The sequence below is a fragment of the Lagenorhynchus albirostris genome, chromosome 3 (genome assembly GCF_949774975.1).
Source record: "Lagenorhynchus albirostris chromosome 3, mLagAlb1.1, whole genome shotgun sequence".
In the NCBI taxonomy this organism is placed as follows: Eukaryota; Metazoa; Chordata; class Mammalia; order Artiodactyla; family Delphinidae; genus Lagenorhynchus; species Lagenorhynchus albirostris.
This window is the reverse complement of record NC_083097.1, coordinates 17797697-17811494: the sequence shown is the minus strand read 5'-3', so window position 1 is coordinate 17811494 and position 13798 is coordinate 17797697. Positions and strand designations below refer to the sequence as shown.

General features: G+C 34.7%; 1 pseudogene; it reads right to left on the bottom strand.

The window, feature by feature from the left end:
• Nucleotides 1-12463: 12463 nt before the first annotated feature.
• LOC132518964 (U4 spliceosomal RNA) lies at nucleotides 12464-12596 on the bottom strand (annotated as a pseudogene).
• Between the last annotated feature and the right edge of the window lie 1202 nt (nucleotides 12597-13798).

Genomic DNA, 13798 nt, shown 5'->3' with positions numbered 1-13798 from the left:
CATATTGGCTTTACTCCATTCAATAGATCGTGAGTTGAAATTTGTTCTCGGTCTTTACAAGTTATTTTGAAACGTTTTCAGATGAAAGTCATTCAACTATTTTATAATTCCTAACTTTTGGAAAACTTTTTACCTATTACATCTCAGATCCTTGGCTTAACTCCTCTGATGATCCAGTGTAAATAAATGGTTCCATTTTCTTGCTATATTAAAAATTCACTATATATATAGGCACACAAAAATAACAAATTGGAATTCTTTTAATTCAGGTAATATAGTATCCATGGCACTTCTACTTTTACCATGACTCAAGTTAATCTTTTCATTGTCATTCATTAGATTTTATCTGTGAAAGGAAACACATCACGTGTTTTATTATAAAAATGGGGGCTTCCCTGGTGGCACAGTGGTTGAGAGTCCACCTGCCGATGCAGAGGACACGGGTTCGTGCCCTGGTCCGGGAAGATCCCACATGACGCGGAGCGGCTGGACCAGTGAGTGAGCCATGGCCGCTGAGCCTGCGCGTCCGGAGCCTGTGCTCTGCAACGGGAGAGGCCACAACAGTGAGAGGCCTGCGTTCCGCAAAAAAAAAAAAAAAAAAAAAAAAGGGAATGAAACTAAATACAGTGTTTTATGAGGTAACAATGTTTTATTTTATCTTAAGGGATATTTGATAAAATCTCTCTCCCTTACTACTTGACTCACAATCTAGCAAAACTGAATTGAATCCACAGGCTTTTTAACAAGGCTACTACTGGATTTTATGGTTCATTGCAATCAGATATATATTGAGGCCGCTGTCTTTATATTCTAGGCTTCTATAAACAATGTGTATACATTTTCAAAATGATGACACTTTCTTGTCTAGCCAAATCATCACAGAAAATGTCCATTATTTCCTCAGTATTAATAACAAAACAGTATAGAATTCACCCTCTATATATTCACAGAATTCACTCTTTATACGTTCAATTTCTCTGTTACCAATTATATTTCTGGTATAATTAGATTTTGAAAACAATCTCAGTTATTAACCTTATTTTTAATAATTTCATTTAAAATGCACTGATAAAGGAAATAAACAAGGTGCTACCAAAAAAACCTCTGCCCTTTATTATTTTATATGTCATAAATTCTCTGTCCTTGATTTTTCACCCTTTAGTTCATCACTAAAATTTTGACTAATTATTAAGCATTTCTCTTCCTCTACATTAAAAAAATAGCAATTATTAACCCCCCATTTAATATTCTGTGAATTGTTTTAGTGTGATGTTTTATTTCTTTTAGTGATATGTACCAATGATAACGAAAGTAGCGTGCAGCATTTGTGTTCCATCTATTTCCATATAGATTTAAATTCTTTCAATTTGGGATCTAACAGTTCTAATGCCCATGATTATTTTTAAAGAAATACCACTGACTCCCTGCATGATTATTTAGAATACATATATTTTTGAAAATCCTTTTCACTTTTAATGGAGCTATCAAATAGCTTTAGCAAAGTTTCTGATTTACTATTCATTTAACAATATATTTCTTGAAATTGTAAGATTTAGTCTGATATGCTCCCTTAAGGAGTACCACAGGCTACTTTCATAGCTCCCCTGAGAACTCCACTCACTGTACAGGATCCAAGAAGAGAGTTGCAAGCATCTTCTAACTTTGAGACTAGTTCCCATATTTACAGTATTTTGATGTAAGAGAAATCAATTTAAAGGGAAGCCAACAGAGTAGTACTTAGACTGTGGAGCTCTCATAAGAACCCATGTAAGTTATGCCATTCCCCATAACCAAGTCCCTATTGAACACTTCCTCCAGACAGGAGAAAAACTGGCAGGTATATTGTCTTCATACTTGGGAGCTGTCACATAAACAATATTTAATTGCCTTCGCTTACCTTTTCAAACGACCCACTGATAGTTGTGGTAAAGCATATCCAACTTTTCCTAAAACATAAAAAATGTCAGATTGGTGGACAATATTCTATTCAGTGATCTCTCCCTCAAGTCTTGCATGCCTAATTCTCAACTCTAAGACATTGTGGACCCTTTTCCTTAGCATTTTGCATGCTATTATTATGTACCTATTATAGCTGGAATGGAAATGTTGGAGGTAGTAAAAAACAGCATTTATAACCCAGGAGTTAAGGGAGCAGTTCAACATAATAGGGTGGTTTTCATAACTGCCTGACCATAATCTCATCAGTCTTCAAGACTCAGTTCAAAAATCACTTTTCTCAAGCTTTCTTTGGCCCTCAGCATTCCTGATCTCTGCCATAATTCTAGGACTAACAAGAACCTCTTATCAGTGTTTGTTTGCTTGTTTTACTGTTGTCCTCTAAATTCAGGACCTATTGCTGATAGGGTTTATATGTGTTTTCAAGATTAAGTTAGATTCCAATTAGACATTTAATATATTTTCATGAATGTATAGGTAATTACATGCTACCCATAGATTTTAAAGGGTCAAAGTCTTGATGCTCTGGAATCTAAGGGAAGGAATTCAGAAAGAAGTGGGTCATTGCAGAAGATGATGTACAGAGAATGAAATGTGAAGTCGGAAAGACTGAATATCATATCAAACATGTTTTTTCAAAGCAATTAAACTGGCCTTTTAATGATATTACTTAGACTTTCCAGACAAAATGTGTAATAACTGAACTAATTCTTATAAAATGACTTTGGAATCCCCAAACTCAAACATAATCTCACAGTCATTATTTGTGATAAAACATTAATGTGTTTTATACCTTGATTGTGAAAAATACCAGAAGTGAACGAAGAAAATAGATTTACTGTGAGTTACAAAATTTGAAACCGAAATTGATCATTTTTATTCTTTCAAGAAATTTTTCCCCAGGGCTATTTTAGCAGCAAAATCAAAGTCAGAACCTAGGCTCCTCTAAACAAAGGAGTTTACTTGTATCTTGCTCTCCCTCTCTTCTCTGTCTCTTAAGTTTCTCAGTAGTATCTAAGGGGTAAGAACCATCCCCCATGGAGGGTAGAGATCCTTGGAATTCTGATCATGGTAATGATCTTTGTGAAACTGTGAAGTGAACATTGAACACAAAATTGCTTTATGATGGGGTGTCTGGGGAAAATTGCACTCCTTCTCCTGGGTCTCCTGAAACTAGTCAATATTACCTTTATTCGGGGTAGATGCTCTGTCCTCTGAATATAATCATGGGGCTGTTGGAAACATCTTTTCTCTGGGCTTCATGCCATTCCTTTTTCTGTCTTTTCTTTGTGACAACACTACAGCCCTCGGGTTTTGCAAATTACAGACTTCTTATCAACATTGAGGTAATTTTTTATTAAAATCACATTTTAAACTCATTACTGCCAAAGGTTTATTTCGAATTTTTTTTAAAAAGTATTATTAAAAAGCAAAATAAATAAATAATTTTAGATTTATATCATGCAAGAAATGACAGGTCCTTTGCAGCAAATACATTTAGGCTACACTGTCTACAGCAAGACTGTTCAGCCACAGTTATTTCATATAGCTCTTATACAACTAAATGCTAATTTCCAAACTTCTCGCTGGATGGGTCACTGGATGAAGTCAAGGGCTAGAGATTTTACAATCACATGTGAGAAAATTATGCATCTGGACACACTTTTGGGCATATAGAACAGGTTGGGACATTATAATAGGAACTAATATGTTATTTTATACGTGCTAAAATTCTCCAGGTTAATATAGCTCTGTCCATATTTTATACAACTCATTGGTTTGGGTTTGCTAATTCATAATGTAAAAATAATCCAGGGGTGGGATCAAAAACTCGTTCAATTGGAAATGAGCCTCCTATCTCAGTACTGTCGTTTTTTCCTCAGATGAACTGTAGTTTTTGTCATGAGTAAAAGAGAATAGAGATCTTACAGAAAAAAATTGTCAATTTTTGGCCATGCAGCTGTGGCCAATATCCTAAGTATCGAAGGACCAAGGATGAAAATATATATATTTTAGGAGGACAGCTATATAAGAGTATACTTCTTACCAGTTGACTACCTAAGTAAAGAGAAATTAACAATTTTATATAAGCTACTGCATTTTAGTGTATTTTCTTATAGCAATGTACAAGTCTCTCACATTACTCAACTCCAAGAGGGCACTGTTTTTATAAAATTCATTCCCTATTGTGTGCCCAAAAGTACACTCCTAGTAACAAATGATGTATAACATATAAAACAGGAAAGAAAAACTTAGGAAGAATTGGGAAATTATCATCTAGATCTCTGTTATTTGTGCATCACCCTTTAGCTTTAATAAACAAACAGAATATAACAAGTTGTAATTATAGGCTCATAATTTACATGAATGATATTTAATGAAATTATAGAATACTGATAAATAGTAGAGTCTATATTGGGAAAGTGAACTCTAGCCACTACACAACATGGTAAGCATGGTAAACAATGACTAGGGAAAGATGGCAAATAGAAAGGGAAAAAAATAGAATTAATACTGACTCATTTAATAAATCTTGATAAAATAATATGATTAATTTTTAATGGGAAATAAAATATTAATCAGATGTAGATATTTTGTAGGTTCTATAATTTTTGTTAGATAATTGAACATTTTATAGTATTTCTTTGTATATGAGAACACCTAATATAAGATAAAATTGATATAGAGAGAGATGGGTAAGGATAGTAAACACAGGTAGGGAGATGGATTATAGAAAGTGTCTCATAGGTCCTAAGGGCCTTTTACCATCTCTTCTTCATATTCATGTAAGCGTACTTTATTAGAAGACTTAAGTCTGAGTTTTTCTGGATATGTTTGTAATCACTTCCCCCCGCCCCCAATTCCACCTCCATTTTGAAGATCATTGGTCCAAGAAACCTACAAGTATATGGGACATTGTAATAGGCAAAGTCACATATGTCAATAACGACAACAAAAACTGTATTGTGAGCCCCTTCCCACAATATAATATAGAGAATAAGGTCTATATTGTCTCCCACTAGGTCTACATTCCACAAAGCTGGATTTGAAAAGCTGAGGCAGAGGTTCATAGCTCTTCACTAAAATTCTTTCTCCTGGGTACATAGCTTGACTACATTCCCATATGACTGAGTCCAAATAAACATGCACCACTTCCAGGGCTGGACCATATAAATCTCTCCCTGATCCTCCAGTTCTTTTCACATTTGTCTTTTGAAAATAGAGAGATCCAAGACACTACAGATCACTGGAGCTATAAGAAAGAAGGAGACCTTGAGTTCCTGAACTATCATGTGAAGAAAGCCACCCACTGACCGGGAATATCTTCATTTCAATGCTATCAAGAAATCAAATTTAACCTTTAATCTTATTTAACCTTGAGGATCATGTGTTAAAGCAACTAATGCTACCCAAGCTTTTATAGGAGACTAACAAATAACTCTACATTTTCCTTTATTCAAATTCAGAATGAAAGAAAGAGGCATGGGAGTGGAACAGGTGGTGATAAAATATGACCTTACTAATGTATAAAGTTATTCCAAGGGGTGCAATGTAGCATTCAGAGTTGATCTCATGAGTTCCAAAGACATCGGGCTGAGTGACCCTTATTCCAGTTTCAAAGTTCTGTTCTACCTCTAAGTACACATATAAACTTCAGGGAGAATTACTTACCCCATAGGGGCTGAGGATGATTAATAAAACCCTCTGTTACACCTAAAAGCACTGACCTATACTGTACCCTTTAGACAAATTGCATAATCATGATAAATGAAGTGTACCAGGCCTAGATAAGCTAGTCTCTGGCATACGTCCAGACAAGACTAAAAGAAGAATCGTTCAAGCCAGGAGTGGAAAGATGCACTTTGATTGGGGTATGGAGCTTCCTGAGGTGTGAGGAAACCCTCCCTTCCTCAGAAATTACAATCTGCCTTGGGGGCTCCCCTGACAAGGATACGGGTATCCAGGTTCTTGAAACATTCATCGTTTTGCCATGAACATGTATGTGCTTTTTTTCTTCTGTAAATTTGAATAACTAAGCATTATTTGTTTTGCTCAGGTGGTATCAGTGTCTGGTCTCTCCACAAATTTGGACATACTGTTGACATTGGTAAGTACAGAGGACACACAGAGGCAGAGACAGACCACCATACCTTGCATTAAAAGCAAATAAAATTTAAAGTCCTTTCACAAACAACGTTTCAAGTTTAACTTTTTTTGGTTTGTTTTTTAATGATTCCCGGGAATGCTGTGATAATTATAGAGGTGAACTCTAAGTTTCTGGTACTTGTTAAAGTTGCCCAAGCAAAATAATTTTGCAGAACAGTAATCTAAGTAATGTTGATAGTGAATAATAAGATAAACAATGAGATCATTGCTGCTTTGAAGGGTTTTAGAACTGTGAAAAGGGCATCATCTGCTTTTAGAAACAGAGTTGAATAGTTTTATTTTCTACTTCTTAATTTACAGTTCTATTATTCACCTCTAAATGCCTTTATCTATTTCTTAGTAGCTTGCTCTTAAACAACATGTTCTACCATTCTCACAAGCAATTTGATTTCTCTTTTAGTTTAAATAGAAGCTGGTTGACATTAGATGCAAAATATCTACTATGTCAATTGTCTAATATTTTTCCTTGAAGTGGAAAGAGTAAGATTAATGCACACACACATACACACACACACACACTCAGAGCTCTAAACAGCAACAACAACAACAACATATATATAGATATAGATATAGATACAGATACCACCAGAAATCTATTAGGATTTGCTGTGAGATAAAACTCTAAATGGCACTGCATCCAAACTTTCTGCGTAGGTCTGCAGATTTTTATGCATTGTTCAATTCATGAAAAAAAACACCTTAGAATAAAAAGCAAACACAATAGAAACTAAATGAGATAGTCACAGAGAACATCAAAAATAGTAATTTAATCTCCCATACAATATTAAGCTTGTTCAGAGACTATTTTCTTTTGTTCTTTGGATTCTCTTTCGAATCTAATTCAGTTTATATATGGATATGTTTATAGGGAGTGGAGGGTAGAATTAATTATCCCAAACATTGTGCATCCACCCCTCTAATATTTTTCATGTTAACACACGAATCTGTTATCCTCATTACTATTATACTGCACTCAGATTACAGTGCAATTAGAGATCATTAACCCTCTCCTTTATAATCAGCAATTTTCACGGGCCACAGATATATGCATGCACCTCTAATATATTCCTATGTATCTTACACTTTCATTTACCAAAGTGTCAAAACAACTTTTTTTACATCATTGCTATGTGTTTTAGTTTCTGCAAGCTGGCTGTTAGAAGACAATTATTTCTCCTAAATGGCTTTTCCCTCGATCTGGCTATTTTTTTAAAGAAAGAATAAAACACTGTAAAAATCGGACACTTTGGTCCCATGCCTTTTATTTTATGCACAAAGAAGCTTATTTATGTACGCCATCATCACACTGCAGAGAAAGACACACTGGCTCTTTATTATTTCTTCTGTACTTTATACAGGAAATGTGTGGAGAACAGGTCTTTCCTGAGGTATTATACTCATGTGCTTTAAAGATTAAGAACGCTCAGTATGCCAAAAAAAACGCTGTATATGAAAACATGTTTTATTGATTAATTTACCGAAATTCAGTTAAAGTTTCTTTCAACTTAATGTGCTTGTATATATAAACTTGTATATTCATATTTTGTAGTGATGTGATTATCTGGTGCTACAATTCTAACGTCTAATAGGTTTTATTCTATTTCAGTTTATTTATTTTGTGCTTTGCCGGAATGTGCTTACGGAAGATATTCTCAAGCATGAAAATAAATTATAAGCAGCTGGCACATAGCTATTCTTTAAATTATAAACTTCCTGATTTTTAGGGACCTGTATTCTTTTTCTCTTTCACTCCTCCACGTATCAAAACCCAGGGAATATTCGGTTGTTTTGTATGAAAATGTAGTTAAGGGAAATACACCCACTTCTTCTGTCTCATGCAAAGACTGAGCTCTTTAACTGGTCTCTCCTTTGCACTCACTTTCCTCTCCAAACTATTTTGCACAAGGCAGCCAGGGTGATCCTTCACAAACACACATTTGACCTTGTCAACTCCCTGCTTACAAGAGTGTAATTACTTTCTATTGTCACTAGCACATTGCTTTGAACAGACTATATAATCAAAAATACCTGCTGAATATTGCATGCCCCCAGGATAAAGTCCAAACTCTAATCTGTCTTCACTTACAGTGTTTGGTGACCTTTTGGCTTCATTACTGACCAATCACCCAGTGTCACTTAGGTGACATGAGGCCACTTCCATAATATCTAGTATCAGATGACAGAGAAGAGATGAAATAATCCCTTCAGCATTTAAATATCTAAGCTCAGAAGTGACACCTGTCACTTCTAATATGTCATTGCCCCAGAGTCACATGATTCTTCCTAAGTGCAAGAAATTGGTGGTGTCGGAAGTACAGTCTCCATGTACCTCGAAGAGAAAAGAGCCAAATATCAGAGAACACAGCACTGTGGGCCACAGGGCCTTATCCATAACAGGAATTTCATAAACTCTTAACGAGACATAATCAAGATTCATTAGACTGCAAAAGATGACACAGAAACACTTTGGCAAACAAGGGAATTAACTAGTTCTTGTGCAAAATTTCAAGAAAGGCAGGGGTACTGCTTGACTTTATGTTTCAGAAACATAGACTTTTCCATTTTTATATATTCCTACTGATTTCCCATCTCTACCCTCCCCTGGTTCTCAGCCTTATTTCTCAGACTGGTCTCTGGCACAGCTGTAGAGGTGTTGTCAAGTCCAAGTTGTACATTCCCTACTTTCCCAATCGAGTCTTGCTCTCTCTTCGTTTCAAGTTCAAATACATTATTGAAGGACTCTGGTTCCCAGTTTAGCCTCCTCGGAGTTGGAATAATATGTTCCACGCAGCTTGAACTTGAATGAAAAACGCTTCTTTAGGCCAATCACCACATCCAGAAAGTAGAGGTTAAGCACTGTACAACTTACTAAATCCTTATTACCTGGAACCCTGAAGTAGTTTCTGCCCTTATAATATAACAGTGACTATATGAATGGACAATGGCCATCTCATGTGTAAAAATAGAACACTGACACAGAACCTCTGCAGCAATCAGTTTAAACCACAACCTCTATAGCATTTGGCCCCAAATAGTAAGGAACTAGTCGATAACTGACAGCTTCCCTGATCTTTGCCCTCCAGCTCCAACTTAGGCCCAACCACAAAAAGCTAATTATGAGTCCTAAACAGTCACACAGGATGCCCCACTGTGGTTAGCCCACCCCCAGATTCCCTGTGCCAACACTCCAATCAGGCCACATGTGAAGTTTTCTTTTCTTTCCGCTATAAACCTTTTCCACTCCCTGCCTGCCATGTAGTCTCTGCGAAATGCAAGTGTTGGTGGCTATTCTCTTGCTATATCAAACTCTGATAAATATCTTTTACTTGTTCTCATTTGGGAGGTTTTGTTTATTTTCACCACCATTAAGGAGACTTTGCAACAACCCTTAAACTAAATACACCTAATTATGCGAAGCCTTTATTTTCTACCTAAATAAAAATTCTTTTGAAGCATGTTACCAAAGAATGCCCCCTTTGTGTTGAAAACTTGTGGTCGCTACTAAATTAGTAGAGGTTTCTGCTTTGCTTATTTATTGTCCTTTTCCATTTCTGTACTATCTTATGGGTTCCCTATAATGATAAAAACATTATTTCTCCAAGGTGACACAGTATATTTAAACCCATGTTATTACCACTTATGAGGTTGTTTTGTGATTTACATGTCATATTATTAGCAAAGATGCATTAATCTTAACCTGATTTTTTTTTCTCCCTCAAGGACGAAATACAACCAAACATATATCTGATAGTGATTCAAACTCTCATCTTGTCCAGTCAGACCTGTCTTAAGTGACACACTTTTAATTAATAGTTTCTACCTTGGAAAAAAGAAAGGTAATCTCATTTTAGATAAGCTATTACTTCGGAACACTCAGCCTGCCTGGATTGTTGAGTTAATTCTTATAACTGGAACATGCATCCTAGCCTGAGGCAGAAAGAGAGAGAAACAAAAGAGCTAGAGAGAGCACAACAGAGAGAAAATGGACATTTATAGAGATAGTATTAGAATAGTATTAGAATAGAAGGGACTTTTTTTTAGTACCTACTAACCATATCAAGTGATGGAAGGACTTATTTCCCAAGCATATCACTTTAATGATTTTGCATTATTGTCCTCTGCTCTGAATAATGATTGTTCTTATAGTCTGCAAAGTATAGAAAAGGTAGAGAAATTAAATCATGTATTAAGACAAAAATTACTTGACCTTTCAGAAGGACTCTGCAATGCTTCCCTTATGTATTTCTTTTCCCCCATAGGCTTTCCTTTATGAAATTGTTTCTGGGCGACCTGTGAGATGGGACCTAGTTCCACCACTAGTCAAGTCTTCAGTGTTGTGTTCAGTTACTACAATTGAGGTAACCCAGAGATTGATGTAACTATCTCTTAATGTGACTATCTACATATCTATCTTAAAATTAGAATTCAGAGTTGAGATGATTGTTATAAGGACATTTCAAAATGCATTAAATTGAGATGATTGCTTATAGGGACACTTCAAAAGACATTAAATTGAATTTTAAAATGAATTTGGAGATTTTACTTTACAGAAAATAAAACTGACTTGGTTGGTTGAATGATTTTATTTGTCATTTAGGCTCCTAATTTCAATCTGAGGTCTGCTAACCCCTGGGATTAAGAGAAAACTTTATGAAGAGCATTCTGACGAGGTAAATAATTTTAACCAGTTTTCAGGTATCAGATTCGAATAACTGTTTCCTAATTCTTGTTGCTCCTCTTTCCATTCTTTCCTTTAAAAGAAAAACTTTCTCCCACAAGGTTTCATTTTTCAAAAGAGAAATGTACTTCTCAACCTTCTTAAACTTGACTCTGATGCATTGTCTTTGGGCGTTGAAATCTCCAGGATGCAAAACAAAGGGGACAATTCAAAACATTCACCTCTATTTTAAAAAGTAGATGACTCCAATAGCTAGGTAACAAAACCTTTGACAAATAATTTTTTTATGTTTTTATATTGAATTCTTTCAAAAAATTGAAGAAATATCTAATTGAGTTGTCAGTGGACACATGACTATAAATCAGTTTTTATGATAAATTACTCTGCAATTTTTGTCATAGTTCTTGGAAGGAATTCAAAGAATTGAGTGACTTATAAAAAAGCCTCTTCTCTCATCTCCTTATTTCTGAGAATAAGATTTCTCAGAGCTTAAATCTCTAAAAATGAGAATATAGAAATATAGAATCTGATGGTCACCTTCTAACAGTAAGCAAGATTTATCTATGGATACATGAATTTATAATAAAAAATTTATTGAGATGCAATTTCCCAAGAATTCTTTTAAAAATAATTGCATTTCAAAATCTACCCAATTATTACTTGTTAAAAATTAAACCAAAACATAAATTTAGTTTTATTTTTAACAAATAATAATTAAAATATTAATTTTAAAAATGCCTAAAACTATACAGCAACTGAAAGTTAAAATTATTTTTGTCCATGTGATCAATATGTGGCTTTCAAGCACTTAATCAGTAAATACAATTGGTAACCATTCTGCAGGGAAAGCAGTGCTATGAACTCTGGGGCCGTTTGATTTAAGTGGCCCAGGAAGGCTTGCATGGTGGCCATCTCAAAGATGGCAGCACTATATCAGAAACAAAAGTCTATTCCATTTCTCTGAATTCCAAACCTCTAGGGTTTTATAATTACTGAAGAAAGGCAGAGGAGCCTTTAAAATAACAGATATTTAATTTTTCCACAAAATAATTCAGGCAGGAACAGAGCCACATTTAATGTTTATTTAGGAAAGTAAGGCATTTTTGCCCTTGAGCATTGTGAAGAAACTTCATAACTCTTAATACCCAAGTTGCCAGCTTTCCTATATCCTGAGGATCGTGACAGACTTTCTCAGTGTTGATGGTTTCATGTGCATTTACCTCACCCCTATCAGTAAAGAAGTACTGTGAAAACTCTGAGATGGCAAGAACCACCACTTGTAGATGCAGAGGGTAAGAATCCAAGTGTCATCAATGCAGATATCATCTTCTAGATATCTTTTTTTGAGGGTCCTTCTCTTTGAAATTTCACTTGCTTTCATAAATGGTTAACTGGGCAGTGGTTCTATTTTAAAATGTCCTCTTTTCATCTTTCCAACGGAAAGATTTTGAAAGTTGTCTGAAGCTGACATTGTAGATGTTCGCATTTTAATAGAGATGCCTTCTTCCATGAGATTTTGAGTGTCTTTTTAAACAAAAATTGAAAAGCATTGTCTGTAGTTCTCTATTTCTAGTAGTTATTTCATTGACTGAGAGCATCTAATGTGTCATACTATTCCGGTGTTCATTTTTATTTTATATAGCTCTGTGGAAGGATCGACTGTCATATTTAAGGTAGTGAAACATTGGATATTGATGTGTACCACTGTTATATCAATGCACTTGTTTTCAATTAGCAATAATCACACCTCAGGTAAACCTCATTGGCTATGCTTATACTGCCCCTGTACAAAGCTTCAGTGTATTAGATTGTAGAGAAAGAAAGCTATGTGGCATAGAGCTAAGAACAAGGATTGTGAATATAAATAGCTCTAGGTTTGAATCCTGGTTCTGTTGCCTTCTTTAACCATTTTCTGTAGATATCTGGTTAATTGTTATGTAATCGATACTTTATAATTTTAAAAGAAATATTAAACATTGTTAATTTGTGAAGATTAGATCAATGATTTTTATTCAGATATTCTGGCTCTAGGTCATTGAAAGTGGTGGGAATCAATATGAAACTGTGATAGTTTTGAAATGTTGTTATTTTATAATGAGACTAGATTGATAGATAATAAATCATTCCACATTATAAGAAACAGTGTAACAGACAAGAGCTTGGAAAATTCCTACCAGTCTTTGTCTCCTTCCCTTCTGCATTTCCCTGTTTTATAACTGAGTTGGATTTCTGCAGATTTTTTTTGAAGCTAACATTTTGATATTCCTCATCACAGAAATCAATTTATTCTTAATCTCATAAGATATATTGTCTTTGATGGAGAAAATAAGGAAACTCTTTATTAGAGTACTAATTCTACTTTACAGTGTAGGTCTCCTTTATCCTAGGAGTCACATTTACAAAACTTTTTCTTTTATTTTTTTAAATTTATGTAAATTTTATACTCCTAGGTATTAGAGATGAGTAAAATAATACAACAGAAAGAGCACTGTTATATTACACTGAATTTGTTATAATGGTAACTTTCTAAAACAGAAAATTAATTTTATCCCTTATCTTGAATGTGCTGTGGCATTTTAATATTCACCTATTTTGAGTGAGTAGATTATAAAAATAGGTGTTAGTTTGGAATGTCAATATCTTTACTGTTCCATGGTAGCAGTGTGTCTTCCTTTGGACAACAGGCACTTTTCAAACAATTAACATGCATTTGAACTGTACATACCTTGCCAATGTCCCCTTGGACTGGAAGACTCCTCTCTTCAAGTTGTCAGTGCCTTCGTAGATGTGGCTCTTCCAAACTGAGGAGAGAAATTGATGCACTATTATTAAATTATGGTCACAAATATTAACTTTTGGTCTGATCAAAGTTAAAATTATAAGCATTCATAGTTTTAAAGTTCTAATTTTAAAATAGTGACACTTTAGATACCTAGGTACAGATACAGACAGTGATACCATCTTGCAAAACACATGCTGTCATTTAGTTGTTGTGCT